Here is a 16,500-nt window from a genome sequence, read left to right on the forward strand (position 1 = left end):
GTATCGTCAGAAACCGACTAATTACAAATTTCTGATCTTCGACGGGCTTCAAAAAGTTTTCAATCTACAGATTCCATTTCAGTCACGTATTTTCTTAAGCGATAAATGATAGCACATTTCGTTTCAAATTATACATTTAACATTCCCACTACTGACAGAGTATCACTGATTTTTTTAGCCTCCGAAACACACCCTTTAAATACGTTGTTGATATGTTGATGTTGGTATTTTGAAGTATAACGGGTGCACAACTACTCTACAATTACCAAATGGTAGAATAAGTGTGGGGTTCTTTTTTTAATATGTTAATTATTAAAATTCAGTTTGATGTGTCGTCCCTTTAAAACTCTTTATTGCATGACACTAAAATGTTATGCCGTGAAACACTCCTTTTAATAAAATGTTCCCTAACAAATGGACGGAAAAAATATAGTTTTCTTTGTAATGTAAAATGGATAAATATTTATTAATATGATAATCATATGATGATATCATAAGTATTGCGATTTTTTCCCACGTGAAAGTTTAAGATAGAATTGAAATATTTTCGAACTTTACGACCAAGAAAACGTGACATTTACGTAATTCCCTGCAATCATTTTGTGTACATACATAAAGACTAAGCATCAATACGGTGCATTTTCGTCCATGTAGACTTAAAGAATAAACAACTATTACTTGATCGAATATGCACACCTATTCGATCTATCTTCACCTATTTATGCAAATTCCTCTGCACAGAATAAACTACAGTGAGACAAGATTGCATTTTTAATGTATTTGTATACTACACAGTTCTTAATGATTTCATAACAAAATATTTTATTCCCTTTTTTCTGAGCTTATCTATATTTACTTTCTTTTCGAATTACATTTCAAAAACATCAATTTCATAACAGAAAAAAAAGGAAAAAAAGAAGATAGAGTGATTTATATATATACACACACACGCACACAGACTTCATCTTTATAAGTTCAAATAACAATCGTTGTAGCTTGATTTGAATACAGGAATTCACGAAGAAATTTTGAGAAGTATTAGCTTAACTTGCATGCACATGCATATAAATACGTTAAAAATAATATGTTTAAATACTTTCCAAAGGATCGAAAATGAAATATAAGCATCTTCATTTAATAAAGCCAAATACGTAATTTATGTATTTGGTAAATACGTCATATTCAGCACGATGCAAGCTAGAAACAGAAGTAGGTGCCTCGACTTTAGCATTTATGAAAATCTTGTATGAGAATTATGTCCTAAAAGATCAAAAAATATACATTTCTTAATCTTTTCTCTATTTTTTTTTTGTAGGAATTAGAATAAGACAACTATAAGTATTCTTTATGGGCATTGTATAATATTTTATCATGTATATATATTGTTTGTAATTGAATTTTTAATTGGGTTGCTGTATTGCTGAAATATATTTGCGATGGGGAACGAAAGTTCGCACTATAAATATGTTCCGGATTTGAAAAAAAATACAGTGCACAATGATGATCGTCATCCTCTTCGCGTTTCTATCTTCCTTCAGGTCTGGACACACATATCCACACCGCGTCAGGACCGTAACTCGGGCGTCAATTGGCCGTAACTCGGGTCATCCTCCTTCAGATCAGACATTTCCGTGTGTTACCCGTGTTGTTGCCTTATGTTGGCTGGTAACTTAACGGAGCTGTGTCGTTTGCTTCAAGGTTTTAACGCAGCCGGTTCGGTGTAATCGAAATATTCAGTAAATTAATTAACAATAGTAATTTGGCTATAATAATCCTAGCGTAAATTAATAATTCTAATTATTTCTGTAAATAATATATACATGCATATAAGTTCTTTTTGTCTGTCTCTGTGTGTGCGTATGTTTTCCATAATTTTTTTTTTTATTTTGGATTGATCTCCACCAGATTTGTATGACAAACCCGCAAAAAATGATAGAATCTAAATCCCGCACTAAACCGCTATCATTTCCGAAAAGATAGAAAGGGAAAGAGGGAAAAACCGAGTCGTATAGAAATTAAACAAATCTGTGGGGGAGAATGGTACCTCACGTATATCCTCGTTTTTATTCAGAGTCAATGGTCATCATAAATTTAATAATCTGTAGGGGCAGATTGTGTCAAATTCCGATAATATCTCGAAGGAGTGTATCTCAGCTCAGTAGGAGCATATTGTACGAAACAGCGCGCATATCTCCCTCTGTGTGTGTACGTGGAATCTTGGAAAGTTATCCCCTCTGCAGATGGTGAGTGGAGATAAAATCAATAATTAGGGGCATTTATTCTGTCGGGACTTGATTCACAATATTAAACCTCGCCAGTATTCGATAATATTTTAAAGCACCCATCGACAAAATCCCAGTCGCCGAAACGCCTATCTCGGATATTTATCACAGGGGTGCTCAACATTTCGAGAAATGCTGGCTACTTCATTGTTTTAATAAACATGTCGCGGACTTTAGAAATGTGTGTGCCTGAAACCTCCAAAACTATCTATAAAATGCCACGACCGCTGGTTGGAGATTAAGGGATCTGTAAGCGTGCCACGGGGATCTGGAAATGTGCCGCCAACCACTCAATAGGCTGATCCGCAAATGATGCACTTAAATGAACTGGAGGTGTGCACGTCGCTAGCCGCTCAAGTGATTCTGAAATGTGCTTGAGACCACGTGAGTGTATTTTTTTGTCACGGGGCACATCAAAGGATTCTGAGGGGCCACATTTGGCCCACAGGACAGGGGTTGAGCATTTATGGCTTAACATGTTGCGTGATCTGATGTAAGTACCAACTTTAAATATTTTCATATAAAAAAATTTTTTGAACCGTTTTTTATTTAGTGTATCTTCAAACCAAAACAATGAGCCATTTATAGAGCATTGAAAGTCATACGCAATTAGTTTTCCAAGTTTATATCATTATTTTAACAAAAATCTCCCCGGCAAAATTTTGTTATATGCTATGAAAAATAATTTTAAACTTTCTTTTCTCATCAAGGTTGTGAAAATGTTCTTGCATATGTTTCCTTCATATTCCGCCAGGGCCAGGTGCGTCTCAACAATTTCGGGGCATAAAAAATGTTGTGGACCACCCAGCAAAATCTATATTTTGCGGGGAAGGGGAATAGACATACAAAATGTGCTCGAACGCTGTGAGAAATATCCAAAAAAAAAAAAAAAAATTAAACGCACCATTAAATGTGAATTAACACAAAAATTCATTGAGGTAGTTTTAAACTAATGTGAGAAACCATTTCCAAAACTAATGAAAAAATAATAATTGATGGATTAAAAATAATTGAAAGAAATAGTTCAGTACCAATGAAAATTCAGAATTAACAAAAGAAAAATAATTTCGGAATTTATTAAAATTTAGATTAACGGAAGAAATAATTCCAGAATTATTGAAAATTCAGAATTAATGAAAGTAATAGTTTTAGAATTGATGAAAATCAAGAAATCAGTTGTATAAAAAAGGTTGAATTACTCTATATGGAGAGCATTTAAAACATGCGAACCTTCAACAATGACTATGAATCCATCCTACTATTGCCGTCATGAAAACATGAAAAAACTACAGAGATGCAGGAGATTGATGTTCCAAATAATATCGAATGTTATTTTTATTTTTATTATTTGTTTCCCGTTGCCTTTATCTGCCCTGTTGTGTTTTTGTTTTGACGAACTTCGTAATATACTTTTTGTGATGTTTTCGAACATAAAAATATGATATATCCATGCGCGAATGAAAAAAAAGAGAAATATTTTCAACGTTTTCCCAGAAATTTTCATTTTTACTGCTTGGAGTAGGATAAAACGTTGTAAGTAGTTTGACTTAGCGAAAGCATATAAACAGCTGCCTCAAAAATGGAAATAAAAGGGCAGATTCATGTATGCAAGCTGCTCTCATATTTTGCTTTCCGCAGTCTGACCCTTTCAATAAAGCACGCAAGCATTGAAAAGTAAGAGCATTATAATGTGAGACAGAAAGAGGGCGGTATATCCCAAGAAATATGGAAGTAGAAAAGCCGTTTGAGTGGTTACATCGAGAAGAAGAGCTTCGGCTCTAAGAAAATAAATCTGGAGCAATAGAGAAAAAGAGTGAGAGTGAGTGTGTGTGTATATTTCGTGTTCCGTAGAAATTCTAGAACCAATAATATTGTTGGGAACCGGGGCAAAAACCCTGCAAGATGAAGAAACTAAGGATATTACCGGACTCGAAGATAACACAGAAAATGGATTCTTCTCAAACAGGATGGAAAAAGGGGGTAAGGTATGTGGAAGGAAAGCCAAGTCTGTACATCCACTGTATCTTGATCGATTGCAACCACTCAGCAGGTGATGAGAAAAATTGAACTCTTCTCTCAGGGTGCATTCTCATATTGCTCTTACACATTATATCGATCAATAGTATCTTCCACATAAGCAACGATACCTGATATGGTAAATTGAAATATCATTAATAAAATATATAAAATAAAACGTAAGTAAAATTTTTTTGGAAGAATATAGCGGACGTGCCGCATTTTCTATCACAGAAAATGATTGAGGTAGGCTGTGTTATAGACGCAGCCGCAAGTTTTGACGTGAATTCCATCATGTACAGGTCTAATTTGCATAAAACTGTCTCTGTTGAGTTAAAGTTTCGACTAAAGCGTTAGTAAAATAACCTTTTTGTGCTTAGATGTATAAGTGTAAGCGTATTAGGCATATTACAGTATTTTTTACATATGTTTACGCATTCCTGAACGGCTTACACAAAAAGTAAGTTCATCTACCTGAGCTGTTCGATGATTGTATTTCCGGATAATATCTCATATTTTACTGAGTACATGAAATTGATTACTCCCTTAACTAAAGTCAGTAGAGTTTTGAACTCTATGGAAAATTCCCCTTTTGGGTGCATCTGCGCAGACACTTAAGCTTAACTATTTCAATCTTAAATCGAATTTAAAGTAGACGAATAAAATTCAGGTAGAGAAATGCTGTTATAGATTAGTAATGGGCAAACTGAGGCCCACTTAGAGTTTCTATCCGGCCCACTGGAGATTTCGAAATAAAAGTATGGAAATTTTCGATTTCAGTGTTTAAAATATATTTCATGCAACGGAGGTGTTTCCTTTTTTGCGTATGGAAAATACAGTTGTTAGAATATAAATAGAAATTGATTCAAAACTTTTGCACATGCAAAATAATTGAACATATGCATGATATGCCTAAAATATACTTATTTATTTTTTCACAGTTGTAAAGCATAAACCATTGTCTCATTTTGTCTCATTTGCAATGAAACCGTAGCAGTCTTCAAAGAATACAACACATTCCCCCCCACCCCTCTACATTTTTACGCATAAAAAATTCCAATTATAGAGCAATATCCGAATACGTCCGACCCGCCAAAATTTCTTCTTTTTGGTTTTTGGCCCGCTCTTAAAAACGTTTACCCACCACGGTTATAGATAGTGGATATTTGCCTTGATCCATTAGTCAGGTTAGATTTCGGATCAGTTGACGGTGTTACAAAATCACAATGGTATCCATCGTTAAATTCCAAACAGACAAATGGCTAATAAATGTAGCTCCCTAACTGTGCAGGTCTTGGTATGAATCCCGGTTCGGACATGGATTTCTACTAACTCGTAACAAATTCCCTGGACGGTTTTATGCTGATTCGTTGGGAATACGTGGGAATCACCTTACTTAAAAAAAGTAGCAACGAAAATTACTGTGGGAATCAATGCAGCTCGTGTCAGATAAAGAATATTTTTTACACAGTGTTTTCATCATCCACCAAGTACTGAAAGATTGCTATGTTTTTCGGTCCATCTTTCAACACTTCCTCTTACGAACGCTAAATATGAATGTAGCTGATATGGCTATAAATTAGGTAAATCTTTCCTCACACTACAGAGCTGGAAAAACAATATTCATCACTACAGAATTGTCATGGGAGGGGGAAAACTGAATACAGTCTCACAGTAGTGACAATCAATAACTAGCTCCTTGACTTTCAGTAGTATTGGATATAAATTATTCGGTGGGATTTCGTCACACCTTGGGGATGCCATATCTCTCAATTTATAGAATACTACGATGAATATTACCAGGTGTTTCATCTAGATTCCCAAAAATTACGAATTATTAAATGCAAATAAAGCACATTCAAATTATTTGCATTGAAAGCCGCCAAAAACTAAAATAAACGCTTTAATATAATATAAATTTAAAAAGTTTTCATTTTCTCGTTGTAAAAAAAACAGATTCAGAATTTATCGCTAATTCACAAATTACCAGGATTTACCATATTTACACCACACAAATATAATACATATTTCTCTAAGAAAAAGACCCGTGAATCTTATGCTAATGAAATTACGATTTTTATATGTTGTAGTGATTACGTTGATTTTTAATTTGAAGAAACAAAAAATAATGTAATGAAATCAATGAAAGAGAAAAGCATATAAAAGTTAGTAAACATATACCACTACTTTCAAAAATAAAACTCGTTTTAATTTTTTTTCAGTCTCACTAAATGTTTATATTTATTTCATGAGATTTAAATGAAAAATCTTCATTTTTTTTTATAAGACCTATCATTAAAAGAGTGTATTTTGGTAAACTTTTTATGAGATTTTCTCAAGTAGTATCATCATCTTTATACATTTTTACAGACTGTAAATTGTAGAGGATAAATATATAATTTGTAGAGGATAAATTAAAAATGCCGACTGAATTTTTTTAAAATTTTAGAAAAGTTAATGTTTTTAGAGGTGATACAATTCAAATACTTCAACAATTTTTTTCATTAAAACTAGTTAAGGAATCTTTTTTTTTCCGAGATGTCTATAGAAAAAAACTGAATTGATGCGCTGGTTTTTTAATCAATCAACGAAAAATTAAGAAAACATCAATATTCTATATGATAAAACTTCATAGTGAATCCGCACTTATATATTTCAGGTATAATAAATTTAAATTCGTAAAAAAAGCACGATAAATTGTTGGTAATAATGGGGAAAAACCATTATACTCCAAACTTTTTCAAACGCGTTTTTCTCAAAATCTAATTTTGATTATATAAAGTGGTTTTAAACCTGTACCCTATTTCTTTTTTTCATTTTAATAACTATACAAGTTCTTGCAACATGAATGACGTTTCTGAGTTCTACATGCTATTTTTATAGTTATTTTTATTGGAAGTATGCCTCTAGAATCAACGGTTCATCGGTAAAATGTAACAAGGGGTATTATGTAATCATTGTGCATATACCTGATCAATTTTACCCCCCCCCCCCTCCCCCCAGTATGAGAAGAGTATCAAATTAAGCATGCACTTTACAAGAAAATACTATTGTTGTTTTATATCATTATATAAATCTATGGTGGACTCAACGGTTGTAAAAAGAGGTGAATCAATAAACTAAATATTTCACAAATACAAGTACAGAAACTGGTTATGAGGACCATGAGTGCATTCCTGAAATTAAGTGAATTGATCAATAACTATGAGGATGTTTCTTGTAAAATGGATCGGTCGTTTTTGTCCTTGCACAGTACTTAGACAATGCAGCGTCAATATGAACCATGCCCAACCCTCACCGAGATAATACGCAAGGGACAGATTCGTTTCTGTTTCAGCATCATCAGGCAGCAGTGATCGCAGTGTAATTTTCATTTCAAAATATCGGAGAAAGATGAAATCACCAGAAGAACACTAAACAAACATAATTCCAACAACATCAATACGTTAAGATCAACATGTACTCAGAACACACATTTATGAGGTAAAGTAGTAGAAGCAGTAGTGATCCTAGTGAAAAAGATAGCGTATTACGTATACCCACTTGAATCAAACCCTGCTGTGTGGGACAGTGAATTTAAACATCAATGGGTTTGCCTACTCAACAATGAAAAAATAAAAATCACTGTGGAAATGATAATTTTTTATAGTCTATATATTTAAACAGATGCAAGTGTTACTTTGAAATACATTCATACGAATATTACTATAGTAATCTGTGAAACCCTATGAATCTTAAGCACAACTGGACCTTCATTTCGAATGTATATGTGGATGTTATGGTAAATGTGACTAAAAAAAATCGGTTATTATGCATACTTACTAATCGTCTTTGTGATTTTCATATATTTATCACTTTTACGGGCGAATGTACATAACCAATTGTCGTTGGTAAATTTGATAAAAGCATGAAATTTATCGCCTTTATCTGTGGTTATGCATAATGAACTGGTTATCATGCATACTTACTAATCGTCTTTGTAATTTTTATGTATTTATCACTTTTACTGGCGAATGTACATAACTAAGTGTCGTTGGTAAATTTGAAATGGAATTTATTATCTTTAGCTGTGATTATTCATGATGAACTGGTGTAATAGGTAAAAAGAAAAAATTCAAATGATTCTAGTATGTGTGGTGGATATACTCGGACCTCAATATAATGACAAGAAATTTCACGATCGTACCCCGATGTAATGATGATACGATACACGCACGCACACAGGACGATAAATATTATCATGTATATATATCATTTAGTAAGATTTATCAAGCTTACCAACGATGACGATTGTGCATAATCGCCAGGAAAAGTGATAATTTGTTAATACTTATCGAATTTGCCGACGGTCATTGGGTACTATACATAATCGTCGGTAAAAGTGATAAATGTAGGGGAATTTATGAATCTTACCAAAATGATCGGCGATTTTGCATAGCAACCAGATTTATCGCCTTTACTGTAACATATATATATATATATAAATTACTTTTTGGATGAGATGATATACATATGCAAACAGAACCATTAAACCCAAAATACGAAGAGTAAACAGCAAGACGCATTTCGGAAATATATAAAGTTCCTTCTTCAGTAACTAAGAAAAATAAAAGACAAATACTTCATAAAACGCGAATTTCTCGCTGTTCACGACAAAGAGTCAAAATCTTTTTCCACTCTTTGCCTTGAATAGCGAGTATCACAGGTATTCGAATTCAAACATGATCAACCGCATGCTGGATACATGTCTACCACGCTGTTTTGCAGTTCTGTCAAGTTGGCATGCAGTTTTGATGATGATAGTATACCTTGGAATGTTTGTTAGTATTTAAAATGGAAGGAATTTTATTTGTTCTGCTCAGTTGTAGAAATCTCAAAACGAAAAATCAGATATGAATAAATAGATGAGAATTTTCTTTTGCGTCGTCTTCTTGCACTAGGTGATGTTATTGCTCACTTTCGTTTCAGTGGAAGCGTCGCGTTATGCAAATATTGTAAGGCAGCCAAGCGAAAGGAATCCCCAGAGAGCCACGGAGGTGCTTACATTCGAATAAAACCGCTTTTGTCGTTGAAGGTAGTTGGATTGTCGACTGGGAACAAGTCTTCTCTTTTAGAAAAGAAATATTTCTCTTCTCTTTCGCACTTTCTCGGCAAATCTCCAAGAATTTTCCACGTTGGGTTCAGGTTGAACGTTAGGAGGGATTTATCACAAAACTATTTCTTTCCGATGAATTATTTTCGGGAAATACCACTGCTTGGAGTGATTGAACTTTGTATACAGGATTGAATTGGTGACTTTTTTTTAAATGTTTTAACATAATTCGCGTATAGTATTAAATCTACAGCAATGTTTCTCCACATAATTATCTTTGACCACAACTGAAAAAATATGTAGTATAGGCAACTATTACAATTATTATATTTCTCTTCAGATCAATCATAAAAAAATTTGTCTTATCAAATTGAGTCCATTTATAATGATTTCTTTTATTCCAAAGAAAGTTTCATTATCTCGATTGCTCTTGCAGTTCTTTGAAGGAAATATTTCTCATTTTCTATAGTTTAATCAAATCTAAGTCATTAATGAGACTTCCTCTGATTTTTTTCCCAATTTGCAGATAATCTGCGGTTTCCTTCGAATTCATTTTAACCTGCAGGTGTTTAATTTTTTGAATTTCTATGAACTTAAAGATGTCAAATGTCTTTTCGAATATTTTTAACCCGTAGTTTAACATTAATTAACAGTTATGGTTAATTAGAAGTTTTCTTTGAATTATTTTTAATCTGTCGATTTTGGGCGATTTACTTTGAATTCTTATATGCCTATAGATGTCGTACGAGTTTCATCGAGGTCTGATATCAAATCTGAAGGGTTTTACGGATTTTCTTAAAAAATAAACCCCCTGCAGATGTTTGTTGTCGTGAGCGGAATTCCCTCCCCCCCCCCCCCACGACATTATTCATTCTAAAAAACCACTCAATCAGAAGGTAACAAGTTCCACAACGCACTCATTTCTGTTGATACCAGACATAACTTGTTGTGGCACCTTAATTAACAGAACTGGCACCGATATGACACCATTCTCACATCCACAACATAGGGTTTTTTGGATGAATCGTGAAGTCAGAATATTCTCAGGTGCCTACCTCAACCAATCACAGGAGTAAAACTCAGAACAAAGAAACCGAAATATAAAGTTTCTCGTTCCTTTTTGAAAGAGTCAAAATCACATACACTCGCTCAAAAAACATGCACCAGTAAATTTATAGTTAAGAGCGCTAAGGCACTTAATGGCAAGAGTTTCTAGAATATATATACTAAAAGGATGGTTGGTGATTCAATGAGAATTTTAAAGAGAGTGGGTGAATCCGTGATCAAGATGTGGATTAGAAATCAAAAAGGTGGTGAGTGACCATGTTTTGTTATTGGTGTGACTGGAAAGAATGGTGAACCGTGAAATGTATTGTTCTGAATGTTTGTCACCTTAATATTAAATGTTCCTATGCTTCATAATACAATTAGAGTACGTTTATTGTATGATGCAATTTTAATATAAATCTACGATCTCGGCTATATGCTCATGCACGAAAAGCAAGTATCAAAATACAATACGATTTTCAATGAACAAAGTACAGAATTAGATTAAAACTAAAACTTATACACACAAGGCATAACTGTAGTCTGATGACAATCCGCAATATGGAATAATGGATGATCAACTCGATTGTAAATGTCGGGGTTGCCAGACGAGCGTATTACAAATATTATATTACCCATTGATAACATTTTCTTTCGGAAAGCTACTGTCTCGTACATAAATGTTTCCAAAAAGTCTCGCCCAAGTATTTGCTTGGCACAGTTAGCATAGATAATACTAGCAGCCAAATACGGTACCGCGCAGTAATGATGCCATCTTATGCACACAAAAATATAAGCAACTCTAGAAAATTGTCCCAATTCATGCCCGCGTCTATGTTAACAAGTGGATGTCAGCATCTATCATTTCAAACAGCTACCGAAAAAAAACCAAGAAAACATGCATATGCCATATATATTTTGGAATTTACTAATTCTACTTCAAGTATTCATTATCAATTGCATTTAGAAAAGAAAAATCCAATACAGTAATACAGAAATCGAATACAATTTGTAGAATGATAAAAAAAAAACTGAACAAAAATTTTTTTATAAGAACCCTGAAATGATAACATTCCATGGAATGTTTTCTTTTGAGACTTGCGAATGGAATACGGAAAAAGCATAAAAACAAATATAAAAAAAAAAACACCTGTGTGGTAGTGACAAATTCTTATAACAGCAAGATATCACAGGAGAGAGGAAATTACACACGTTACTCAGAAGAAAATCGAAATTTAATATGTCTGGCGGAAGAACTTCCCTAACGGTAATCACCTCCATTGTCGCATTGTTATACCACAAACTACTATATCTATTGAATCGTGTTTGACCGTTGTATGATACGAATAGCTCTTTTTCTCTCTCTCGTCAATGTGGCCATATAACATATATACTAGATGCATCGCAAAGTAACGACTGTAGAAAAAAAACAAAACATAAAGGAAAAAGGAATTGAAAAGGTAAGTTCTGTAGCTTCCGTAAAGGAACCTCTAGAAAACACTTTTGCGTTCCTTTTGCCTTGATGGTAAAATCAATAGCCGATCTCTCCAAAGGATTTCTTTCCTTTTTCTTCAACTTGTCTCAGTTCTATGACTATTTTTTTTTTAGTATTGGTAAGCTCTGTGGAGAAAAAGTATAAGTTCGATGGTTGGTTAGAGGAATGAGGGAGGAAAGTAGACGGATCCACTGGAAATCGCTTCTTCGGCTACTTATTCATTCCATTTGTCTTTCCGTTGATCCGCAAACTGTTTTCGAATGCTGGATGTTTTAGGATGCGAGAGAGAGAAAGAGAGTTATCCCTCCTCTGCACTTTTCACTACGAATTTTAAAACTCAAACCGCATTCTGCCACAGAAATCAGCTTAAGCTATTTCTATACCACACTTCTCTCTCTCTTTTACTTAAAAAGGAAAAAAAAATACACGCATATATATATAATGCAAGACGTCGTTATGGTTATAACTATATCCTCCCCCAAAAACTTCTCTGCCTAAAAAAAAAAAAACGAGCAAGAAATTGTGAACCGAATTCATCTTGTGTTTGCATACATCAGTATCTGAACGAAAACGCTTTAGCTATTCTTCGACAGGAATCGCTCTGGTATTTTTATATGCACTTTATATTTGTATTTCACTTCTTTTCTGCGAAAGGATTTTTCTGGATTTTCTTAAGTTCTTACCATGAACGAAACAAGAAATGTTATTTTCTTACAGATTTTCACATTTCATAGCGATAATTTCGAAAACTCGCTATTATCGTTTCGAATTATCTTATGCATATATGTAGTGCATAAATATTTTGCATTTTTCTAATACAGTGATGGGCAAAATTTTTAAAGAGCTGGACAAAAAAACAAAATAGCATTTGAACGTTTACTCAACCCATGTTACTCTATGGAAGTTATTTTCCTAAATGTTTTGTAACGGGTTTCAATAAGGATACACATTCGTGTTTCAGGTAAAACTGAAATAGCGAAATGAGGTATCCAAACAACTGATAAAAAAATGGAAAATGTGTACATTTGTGCTTCTAGCATGAAGGAGATGGTATTGGAATAATTGTAGGTAGATTTTCTCTCCTTTAATGCCATTCGGTGTTACTCGTTTTTGATTTATTAAAAGTGAAATTCTATAATAATTTTGTTTGGCATTTCGTAAACCAAAATTAACGAATAGCAATCATAAATCACGTGTTTGCAAACGGGTAATTGATCGAATTTTATTGATAAACATTTTTTTTTCTCTTTAAACAGTGGAAAATCACAAACACGCTTACTCAATTTATTAACTGGTACATTTAAGTGAAAATACACAAAGGCCTTCTTGAAACCAATATCTCATTATTTGGTCAGGTTTATTATTTTGGGATTTGCCGGAGTGAGAGATAGAGAGAGGTGTGGCAGATATCTACAAAACGATTGATAACAAACTTATTACCTGTTATTTTCCATCTATCTTGTAATTGACATTAGTTTATAAGCTTATCAGTTAATCGAACAACTAACTATTTATTGAAAATTAAATTCATTTCAATCGCTATGAATGGTAAATCACTGTGTTCCTGGAAAATGATGTTCTAACAGCTTGTTTCGGGAAATCCCAACTTTCTCCGGTGTGATACCCAGTATGTACTTGAGCTCTTACTGTGTAATATGCCAACTTTCATAAAAATTCATTCGTGTGAAAATATACTAATAATGAACAATACGATTATAGGAAACATTGCATCCACTGTAGTCTTATATTGTATAATTCTATATTTGTGATCTATGACTATGTCAACTGCAAAGGAATCCCATTATTATATTTGCATATTTTCGATTCCGGTGATGCATCGTATAAGAAGCCGGAGGAAATCCGGATTAGTTGTACTTGCAAATCACAAAAACATTTGTCGAATGGAATAACTTATGAATAGCAGTCCAACTATGTTATATGCCGATATACACCTAAACAAATGAGTAACGAATAAATGATAATAATCTCAGCTTAATATTCCGTTGTAACGTTCAGCTGGACGTACTTTCTGCAAAAGAGCGAGCCTTTGACAAACAAGGGGGGAACTTTCTGAATTGTCGATTATAATTAACAGTTCCGACTCCAACAGCGGAATGCTCGGCGATTTACATGTACGAACAAATAGAATCCTCACAAGTCCGATTCTAGTTAAATTCGATTCAGATTCTCCTGACGTATGCCGATTCAAAATCTAGGGGAATCGCCGGCATTCGAAGTTACCTACCTGAAGCCTTCCACTGCCTGACTTTTCCGGGCATTGCAGCGAGTAGAACAAATAGTCGCATAAAGTCCGGCAATGCGATTTCTCTATTTGAGGACCGCCTCGTAACACAATTACCTTCCGCCGGCGAAGTCTTCTACTGCATAACGATTGTGTTAATTAGCTCAACTGCATTTCCTGAGACGAGGATTTGCCTCTTGAACATTATGGCTTTTCATAATATGTATAATCGCTGCGTCGGAGAGGATCCAAGTTTCTTTAGACATCATTCAAGCCGCAGATCCCAAAACGAACAATTACTGGGATTAGATCGTGAAATATACACGCTCGAATCCCCCTTAGGATGTAATAGCCCATAAAATGTCTATCCTATTCTAATATAAATGTCACGATATTCAGATTTTGAACGTTCACCTCGGGCGTTTTTGAGGGCTTACAAGCGAATGTAGATAGGTACTTGTTACAATCGTACATCAATAATTTCGAATAAGGGACTAGTACAACACTTTGCCATAAAGGTCGATTGTATATGACAAACATCTGTAAATATAAAGTTTTTGATTTTTCACTTCCTAAATGACTAGTACACAAACTTCTCACTCCGAGGGTCAGATATGCGGTACTGCTGTCGCTCACGGCCCAAGAGGATCATACCTCCCACCTCCATTTTACGAGAAATTTCCGAAATTTTGGACTTTTCAATCTCTATTTTTTCTAATTTTCCGTTTACCCTCTTATTTTCAATAGGGCTTATATATATATATATATAATATATATATTTTACGAACTCGGCTAGGCTCGAACTTTCGCCTATAATTAGCGACTTTACTTGAATTTGAAAAAATTTTGGCTATAATTCTTGATATCCTGGTTTTCTGTTTCCCCGTATTTTTATAAAGGTAATATGGTTAGCCTAGGCATTTAATCTGTTGTATATATTGATACTTTTCGACCTGAACACGTTTTGAACACAACCGTAGTTTGCCCATCATTATCGTAAATGATGACATTTATATTTTTTAGAAATATGAATTTCAGAAAATAAGAATTTCATTTTGATTCTTATAAATACAAATACAAATACATCGCCACAACAGGCAAAATGTCCAAAGAGGTGGTTGAGAAAAAGATGCCCATAACAAATATGGATGTCATATATTTCAAAAATAAAGCAACCCAATTAAAAATGTAATTAGAAACATTATAAACAATATATACACATGATAAAATATTATACAATGCCCATAAAGAATACTTATGGTTGTCTTATTCTAAGAATGAATAGCTTCTCGATTTACCCCAACATGTTTATCGTATTTCTTTTTAAACGTGTCAATTGTGTTACAATTTACTACCTCCGGGGGTAAGCTATTCCATTTATTGACAACCCTATTAGAGAAAAATTCCCCCTGCGACACCATAACCTTGCATTGTCCCTTACAAATCGATACTGGTGTCCCCTTGTAAAAGCAGTCGATTGGCGGTGTACTAAAAGTTCATGGTCCATCCTATCTATCCCATTGGAAATTTTGAACACTTCGATCATATCTCCTCGACATATGCGTTCATCCAATGTAAACATATTCAAAAAATGAAGTCTCTCTTCATAACTCAAGCCCCGTGTTCCAATAAAGACACGTGTAGCTCTTCTCTGCACCCCGTCAACCAAGTCTATGTCCCTCTGTAGGTATGGTCTCCAAAACCTTACAGCATACTCCAGTCCAGAACGAACTAAACCTCGAAAAAGCGGAAGAATGACTTTAGAAGAACGCGAAGAGACCTTTTTGAAAATAAGACCAAGCATTATATTCGCTTTTTTTCACCGCCGCTGAACAATGTTCAGAAAACCTAAGCCGCTCGTCAATGAGAATTCCCAAATCGGTGGCCCTAGTTGCATCCGGGATAGTGACACCATTCAACTCGTAAGAGAACCGTGGGTTGTTCGAACCAAAATGAGCGACCATGCACTTATCTACGCTAAACAAGATTACTAACACTTTTTTCATGACTTAGTTATAATTATCATGTCATACAAACATGATACTCAAGGTGCTAGCTTGCCTATAGTGACGTCATCAGAAGCTGTCAAGGAATCCCCTCGGGTTACTTCTATTGATGTACTCAAGCCTAAAAATGTAGTCTCCCTCGAATGAGAATAGTTTTCCATTGGTTGTGAATCGGCCTGGTACACTTCGAGGGGAAATTTTCGGCGCTCGTACAACGTCTTGCTTATTCGCGGCAGCCCCACCACGTCGACCCCCCTTCTCAGAGTATTTATATTGGTCGTTGTGCTCTTAGCACATCTGCTGAAGACATACAGGTGCGT

The sequence above is a fragment of the Pholcus phalangioides genome, unplaced genomic scaffold (assembly GCF_987345545.1).
Source record: "Pholcus phalangioides strain wild (caught in Gottingen) unplaced genomic scaffold, Ppha-v1.0 ptg000015l_1, whole genome shotgun sequence".
NCBI lineage: Eukaryota > Metazoa > Arthropoda > Arachnida > Araneae > Pholcidae > Pholcus > Pholcus phalangioides.